This window comes from Nerophis ophidion, linkage group LG21 (genome assembly GCF_033978795.1).
Source record: "Nerophis ophidion isolate RoL-2023_Sa linkage group LG21, RoL_Noph_v1.0, whole genome shotgun sequence".
Classification (NCBI taxonomy): domain Eukaryota; kingdom Metazoa; phylum Chordata; class Actinopteri; order Syngnathiformes; family Syngnathidae; genus Nerophis; species Nerophis ophidion.
The window spans coordinates 45,073,882-45,082,534 of NC_084631.1; the positions used below are offsets into that span (position 1 = coordinate 45,073,882).

General features: G+C 43.8%; 1 protein-coding gene across 3 annotated transcripts in view; it reads right to left on the bottom strand.

Annotated features, from left to right (window-relative positions):
- Nucleotides 1-7,836, bottom strand: part of LOC133540189 (catenin beta-1-like) — a 28,251-nt gene extending 20,415 nt beyond the window's left edge. The window contains exon 1 of one of the 3 annotated variants that reach the window (XM_061882760.1): nucleotides 7,651-7,836. The gene's annotated coding sequence lies outside the window, so the exon portion shown is untranslated. Of the gene's footprint in view, nucleotides 1-7,468; nucleotides 7,552-7,650 lie in introns of those variants that run through there. The other 2 variants (XM_061882759.1, XM_061882761.1) reach the window with 2 other exon arrangements.
- Between the last annotated feature and the right edge of the window lie 817 nt (nucleotides 7,837-8,653).

Here is an 8,653-nt window from a genome sequence, read left to right on the forward strand (position 1 = left end):
ATGGGTTTGGCAACACCGATGCTTCGGCGCATGCGTCGAGCTCGTAGAGCAAAACCCTGTCGGTGCGTGTACCGCTTTTCGAAAGTCACGTGACTGATCATGAGCTGTTTCGGTCACGTGACCGATACGCAAACTGTGTCGCACTGACGACTGCGTGCCAAACTGTGTTTATAAGGAAGTGCATCTGTCAAAGAGATGCTGCTGCCAACAGAATAGCCGCACTTCTGTCGTTGGTCATTTGTAATTTATCGTCGTTGGATATCATTTCCGCCGTGTGGGAATATTTGGATCATATATCGGAAAAAAAGGTATGTGTGTTCATTTCCTTGTCGTGTCACCCTGTTCTCTCAAAGTTTCTACTTGATCCGTTAGTAGGTCTGTGACGGTACGTGTTTTTGTGTTGAACCGTTTCGGTAGCTCAGTTGGTAGAGTGGAGGGCTTTAGATGCTCATGCTGAGTTCCTTAGGGCAGTGGTTCTCAACCTCTTTTCAGTGATGTACCCCCCATGAACATTTTATTAATTCAAGTACCCCCTAATCAAAGCAAAGCATTTTTGGTTGAAAAAAAGAGATAAAAAGAAGTAAAATACAGCACTATGTCATCAGTTTGTGATTTATTAAATTGTATAACAGTGCAAAATATTGCTCATTTGTAGTGGTCTTTCTTGAACTATTTGGAAAAAAATATATAAAAATAACTAAAAAATAAACAAGTGATTCAATTACAAAAAAATATTTCTACACATAGAAGTAATCATCAACTTAAAGTGCCCTCTTTGGGGATTGATAGATCTCTAATGGATTCATGAACTTAATTCTAAACATTTCTTCACAAAAAAAGAAATCTTTAACATCAATATGTCCACAACAAATCTAGCCATCAACACTGAATATTGCATTGTTGCATTTCTTTTCACAGTTTATGAACTCATATTCATATATTGTTTAAGTATTATTTAATAAATATATTTATAAAGGATTGTTGCTATTTTCAGAATATTCTTTTAAAAATCTCACGTACCCCTTGGCATACCTTCAAGTACCCCCAGAAGTACGCGTACCCCCATTTGAGAACCACTGTAGGTCATAAAATCAGTGTCAGTTGAGTTGGTATGTAAGTTGCCTTTATGGATTTGTAATGTCCAGCAGATGTCAGTATTTAGTGACACAGTATTGACACAGTATCAATACTGTTTTGCAATGTGTCTGAACAATACATGACGCCTCATCAACACATCACTAATATACAAACCCAATTTCCATATGAGTTGGGAAATTGTGTTAGATGTAAATATAAACGGAATACAATGATTTGCAAATCCTTTTCCACCCATATTCAATTAAATGCACTACAAAAACTACATATTTGATGTTCAAACTCATAAAGTTGTTTTTTTTTTTTTCAAATAATTAACTTAGAATTTCCTGGCTGCAACACGTGCCAAAGTAGTTGGGAAAGGGCATGTTCACCACTATGTTACATCACATTTTCTTTTAAAACTCAAACGTTTGGGAACTGAGGAAACTAATTGTTGAAGCTTTGAACGTGGAATTATTTCCCATTCTTGTTTTATGTAGAGCTTCAGTCCTTCAACAGTCCGGGGTCTCCGCTGTCATATTTTACGCTTCATAATGCGCCACACATTTTCGACGGGAGACAGGTCTGGACTGCAGGCGGGCCAGGAAAGTACTCTTTTACTACGAAGCCACGCTGTTGTAACACGTGGCTTGGCATTGTTTTGCTAAAATAAGCAGGGGCGTCCATGATAACATTGCTTGGATGACAACATATGTTGATCGAAACCTGTATGGACCATTCAGCATTATTGGTGCTTTCACAGATGTGTAAGTTACCCATGCCTTGGGCACTAATACACCCCCATACCATCACACATGCTGGCTTTTCAACTTTGCGCCTATAACAATCCGGATGGTTATTTTCCTCTTTGTTCCGGAGGACACCACGTCCACAGTTTCCAAATATAATTTGAAATGTAGACTCGTCAGACCACAGAACACTTTACCACTTTGCTTCAGTCTATCTTAGATGAGCTTGGGCCCAGCGAAGCCGGCGAACGTTTCTGGGTGTTGTTGATAAATGGCTTTCGCTTTGCATAGTCGAGTTTTAACTTGCACTTACAGATGTAGCGACCAACTGTAGCTACTGACAGTGGTTTTATGAAGTGTTTCTGAGCCCATGTGGTGATATCCTGTACACACTGATGTCGGTTTTTGATGCAGTACCGCCTGAGGGATCAACGGTCCGAAATATCATTGCTTACGTGCGTGATTTCTCCAGATTCTCTGAACCTTTTGCTGATTTTACGGACCGTAGATGGTAAAATCCCTAAATTCCTTGCAATAGTTCGTTGAGAAATGTTGTTCTAAAACTGTTCGACAATTTTATTACAAATTGGTGACCCTCGTCCCATCCTTGTTTGTGAATTACTTAGCATTTCATGGAAGTCGTTTTTATAACCAATCATGGCACCCACCAGTTCCCAATTAGCCTTGCACACCTGTGGGATGTTCCAAATAAGTGTTTGATGAGCATTCCTCAACTTTATCAGCATTTATTGCCACCTTTCTCAACTTCTTTGTCATGTATTGCTGGCATCAAATTCTAAAGTTAATGATTATTTGCAAAAAAAAAAAAAAATGTTTATCAGTTTGAACATCAAATATGTTGTCTTTGTAGTGCATTCAATTGAATATGGGTTGAAAATTATTTGCAAATCATTGTATTCCGTTTATATTTACATCTAACATTGTGGAGTATGCGGACGACACAACAGTAGTGGGCCTCATACGTGACAACAACGACATGGACTACAGGGAGGAGGTGAAACATCTGGTTGACTATTGCAGAACCAACAACCTGGTCCTGAACGTCGACAAGACCAAAGAGATCATTGTTGACTTCAGGAAGCACCAGTCCAGCCACCCTCCCCTCTTCATCAACAGCACAGTGGTGGAGATGGTAAACAGCACCAAGTTCCTGGGGGTGCAGATCACTGACAATATAACCTGGTCCCTACACACCGGAGCTCTTGTAAAAAGAGCTCAGCAGAGCATGCACTTTTTGCATCAGATGAAAAGAGCACAGCTCCCTTCCCCTATTCTCAGCACATTCTACAGAGGCAATATAGAGAGCCTGCTGACCAACAGCATCTCTGTCTGGACTGGAGCCTGCAATGCCTCAGACTGAAAGTCTCTCCAGAGAGTGGTGAGGACGGCGGAAAAGATTATCAGGACTCCTCTCCCTTTATCCAGGAGATCGCAAAAAGCCGCTGCCTGACCAGGGCTCAGAAAATCTGCAAAGACTCCTCCCACCCCCACCAAGGACTGTTTTCACGGCTGGACTCTAAGAAGAGGTTCTGCAGCCTCCGTAGCAGAACTTCAGGTTCTGTAACAGCTTCTTCCCTCAGGCCGTAAGACTCTTGAACGCATCATAATTAAATTATCCCTTCAACTCCCCTCAAAATGGATTAACTCGCTGGAATAAAAAAAAGACAATATAATATACATCCATAAACCTGGATGCATATGAAAAAGTGCAAAGTATTTATCTGTACAGTAATCTATTTATTTATATCGGCACCTTATTGTTTTTTTTTATCCTGCACTACCAAGAGCAAATGCAACAATATTTTGTTCTTATCTGTACTGTAAAGTTCAAATTTGAATGACAATAAAAAGGAAGTCTAAGTCTAAAGGCCTACTAAAACCCACTACTAGCGACCACGCAGTCTGATAGTTTATGTATCAATGATGAAATATTAACATTGCAACACATGCCAATACGGCCGCTTATGTTTACTAAATTACAATTTTAAATTTCCCGCGTAGTTTCTTGTTGAAAATGTCACGGAATGATGACGCGTGACGTCATTGGTTGGAGGGGACATATTAGCCCAGCACCACTTGCAGCTAAAAGTCATCTCTTTTCATCGCATAATTACACAGTATTCTGGACATCTGTGTTGCTGAATCTTTTGCAATTTGTTCAATTAATAATGGAGAAGTCAAAGTAGAAACGTGGAGTTGGGAAGCTTTAGCCTTTAGCCACACAAACACACAGTGTTTCCTTGTTTAAAATTCCCGGAGGTAAAGCTTTACTATGGATCAGAGTGGTCAAGCCAACATGGATCACGACTACATGTCGACCGGCAGTTTTCGGTGAGAAATTGTGGAAATAAGTCGCCTCTTACCGGAGATCAGCGGAGCTTCGGTCGCGCTGCAGCTGGCGTGACTAATTCCCTCAGAGACTGGCGTCAAGACACCCGTGGCCACACCCCTCCAACTATCAGGTACTATTTAATCTCACTAAAACACTAGCAACACAATGGGCAGATAAGGGATTTTCCAGAATCCATCCATCCATCCATCTTCTTCTGCTTATCCGAGGTCGGGTCGCGGGGGCAACAACCTAAGCAGGGAAACCCAGACTTCCCTCTCCCCAGCCACTTTGTCTAGCTCTTCCCGGGGGATCCCGAGGCGTTCCCAGGCCAGCCGGGAGACATAGTCTTCCCAACATGTCCTGGGTCTTCCCCGTGGCCTCCTACCGGTTGGACGTGCCCTAAACACCTCCCTAGGGAGGCGTTCGGGTGGCATCCTGACCAGATGCCCGAACCACCTCATCTGGCTCCTCTCCATGTGGAGGAGCAGCGGCTTTACTTTGAGTTCCTCCCGGATGGCAGAGCTTCTCACCCTATCTCTAAGGGAGAGACCTGGAAACTCATTTGGGCCGCTTGTACCCGTGATCTTATCCTTTCGGTCATGACCCAAAGCTCATGACCATAGGTGAGGATGGGAACGTAGATCGACCGGTAAATTGAGAGCTTTGCCTTCCGGCTCAGCTCCTTCTTCACCACAACGGATCGGTACAACGTCCGCATTACTGAAGACGCCGCACCGATCCACCTGTGGATCTCACCATCCACTCTTCCCTCACTCGTGAACAAGACTCCTAGGTACTTGAACTCCTCTGAATCGCTCCCAATGCAATAGCATTTTTTTTCTAGTCCGTCACTTTTAAAATTTTCTCATCCACAAATCTTTCATCCTCGCTAAAATTAATGGGGAAATTGTTGCTTTCTCGGTCCGAATAGCTCAAGCTGCTGGTGGCCATGATTGTAAACAATGTTCAGATGTGAGGAGCTCCACAACCCGTGACGTCACGCGCACATCGTCTGCTACTTCCGGTACAGGCAAGGCTTTTTTATTAGCGACCAAAAGTTGCAAACTTTATCGTGGATGTTCTCTACTAAATCCTTTCAGCAAAAATATGGCAATATGGAGAAATGATCAAGTATGACATAGAATGGACCTGCTATCTAGGTTTAAAAAAGAAAATCTGATTTCAGTAGGCCTCTAAATCTAACACAATTTTGCAACTCATATGGAAACGGGGTTTGTACACCACTGCCCTTTGAGCTGCTTACCTACGTCAGGTCCGTCCACTTTCAAACGCCTCTATTGCTCGCTAACGTAGCGGAGAAAAAAAGGAGGGGAATGCCGAGTGGGGGAGAGAGCAAAGCGGAGGGGATTTCCAGGCCTGAAGCGGCACAGGCACACAATTCTCCATTCAAGGCCTACTGAAAACCACTACTAGCGACCACGCAGTCTGATAGTTTATATATCAATGATGAAATATTAACATTGCAACACAGGCCAATACGGTCATTTTAGTTTACTAAATTACAATTTTAAATTTCCCGCTGAGTTTCTTGACGTGTGTTTGTGACGCCTTGGGTTGTAGCGGACATGTTAGCCCAGCACCACTCACGGCTAAAAGTCGTCTGCTTTAATCGCATAATTACACAGTAATTTGGACATCTGTGTTGCTGAATCTTTTGCAATTCGTTCAATTAATAATGGAGACGTCAAAGAAGAATGCTGTTGGTGGAAAGCCGTGGATTGCAGCTGCCTTTAGCACCGAAACACAGCTGGTGTTTCTTTGTCTGTTGTGAAGCTTTAACACAGAGCGGTCAAGCGAACGTGTTTCTCCACGTCAACCGGCAAGTTTTTGGATGGGAAAATTGTGATATTAAGTGAGCTCTTACCGGAGATTTCAGTGGATTATGCGACCTCCTCCTGCAGCTCAAAAAAGGCAGCTGAGATCTTGGCTCCTCTGTTTTTCTCAGAGACATTGGCGTTCACCGCAGCCATCCGACTTTCAGGTATGAATTTAGAATATCACTAAAACACTATTACGACAATAAGCAGATAAGGGATCTTCCAGTATTATCCTAGTAAGTGTGTCTAATTACAATTGAAACGGTCCCACTCCTGGCGCCTGGAGCAGTCGCCTTTTTTTTTTTTTTTTTTTGCTTCACTCTATCTTTCCGGGGCTTTACGGTGGAAGAGGGGTTGGTGCGTCTGCCTCACAATACGAAGGTCCTGCAGTCCTGGGTTCAAATCCAGGCTCGGGATCTTTCTGTGTGGAGTTTGCATGTTCGCCCCGTGAATGCGTGGGTTCCCTACGGGTACTCCGGCTTCCTCCCACTTCCAAAAACATGCACCTGGGGATAGGTTGATTGGCAACACTAAATTGGCCCTAGTGTGTGAATGTGAGTGTGAATGTTGTCTGTCTATCTGTGTTGGCCCTGCTATGAGGTGGCGACTTGTCCAGGGTGTACCCCGCCTTCCACCCGATTGTAGCTGAGATTGGCGCCAGTGCCCCCCGCGACCCCAAAAGGGAATAAGTGGTAGAAAATGGATGGATGGATCCATCTTTCCTCATCCACAAGTCTTTCATCCTCACTCAAATTAACGGGGAAATTGTCGCTTTCTCGGTCCGAATAGCTCTTGCTGCTGGAGGCTATGATTATAAACAATGTTCAGATGTGAGGAGCCCTACAACCCGTGACGTCACGCGCATATCGTCTGCTACTTCCGGTACACGCAAGGCTTTTTTATTAGCGAACAAAAGTTGCGAACTTTATCGTGGATGTTCTCTACTAAATCCTTTCAGCAAAAATATGGCAATATCGCAAAATGATGAAGTATGACACATAAAATGGACCTGCTATCCCCGTTTAAATAAGAACATCTCATTTCAGTAGGCCTTTAAGCGGCGGGAACACTTCAAAGGCATATCCCCCCCCCCCCCCCCCCCCCCCAGCTAGCACGGCCAACTTCCCAGCTAGCAGCCTAGCTTTTCTACCACAAACTACCTCTTATGCTGCCCTGACTCCTCTTATGGCGGCACTAACTACAAACACCAACAAATAAAGTTAGTCCAATACTTAGCCGACACATTTAATGGGCTTTAAGGCGGCTACGCTAACAGGTCGGCTAGTTGACCCGCGGAGCTAACATGCTAACAGGAGGCTAACTAGCGGACATAAACAAACAAGGTGTCAAGAACAGGAAGGCAGCAGTAACACTAAAACAAACACGGCGTGTTGTTACTAATAAACCAGTCGACGGTTTGCAAAGGTGGTTTTTAAAAGAGGAATTTTTACCAATTCTCTCTGCTTAGCGCCAGGACGGCTGTGAAAGTAGATCCGGCCGGGCGCCACCATACTAAAACCTGCGAGATCAGGAAAATAAAACTGACCGGACCTTCGCCTCGATAAAGAGGATTTTCCCCCACTAAAGAGCAAGATGACATGTAAATACGCAGTGGGTTTCAGCACATCCTTACCAGGAATCCAGTGGCGCCTCCGTTGTTGCTGTTGGAAGGGAAAAGATCTCCTTTAGCGGGGAGTAAAAAAAAGAAATTGAAGGGATTGAGCCGTGTAACTAGTCCGAACCACACCCGCTCTCCCTCCGCACGCACGATCCAGCAAACAAGATGGCGAGAAGAGGAGAAATGGAGTATTCTGCCGCGCTCGGGGAAAATAGTGCGGCGTTAAAGTTACCGCCTTTGAAAAAGATCACATTCACATGTATTATTTTACTGATATTTAACAGGCAATCGTGCCCGATGAAATATGTGGTTTTGCAGGTGTTGCGGCGGTGGAGAGGGCGGGGTACGCCAATTAGAGTGGAATGTGATTCATTAAAAAGTCCCATTTGAATAGTTAACAAACATGATTACTAACAGAATCTTACCTGCTGACCTTCAGACCTCCGATTTAGGGTGGGGGGCGTGGTTGGGGGCGTGGTTAAGGGTCAAGTATTTCATACATATATATATATATATATATATATATATATATATATATATATATATATATATATATATATATACACACACACACACACACATTTCCTACCGCTTATTCCCTTTGGGGTCGCTGGTGCCTATCTCAGCTACAATGGGGCGGAAGGCGGGGTACACCCTGGACAAGTCGCTACCTCATCACAGGGCCAACACAGATAGACAACACTCACATTCAAACACTAGGGACCATTTAGTGTTGCCAATCAACCTATATATATTCCGATGCGTCATCTATGTTGCTGCTCCTCGATCTTAGCGCTGCTTTCGATACCGTCGATCATAATATTTTATTAGAACGTATCAAAACACGAATTGGTATGTCAGACTTAGCCCTGTCTTGGTTTACCTCTTATCTTACTGATAGGATGCAGTGTGTCTCCCATAACAGTATGACCTCGGACTACGTTAAGGTACACGTGTGGAGTTCCCCAGGGTTCGGTCCTTGGCCCTGCACTCTTCAGCATCTACATGCTGCCGCTAG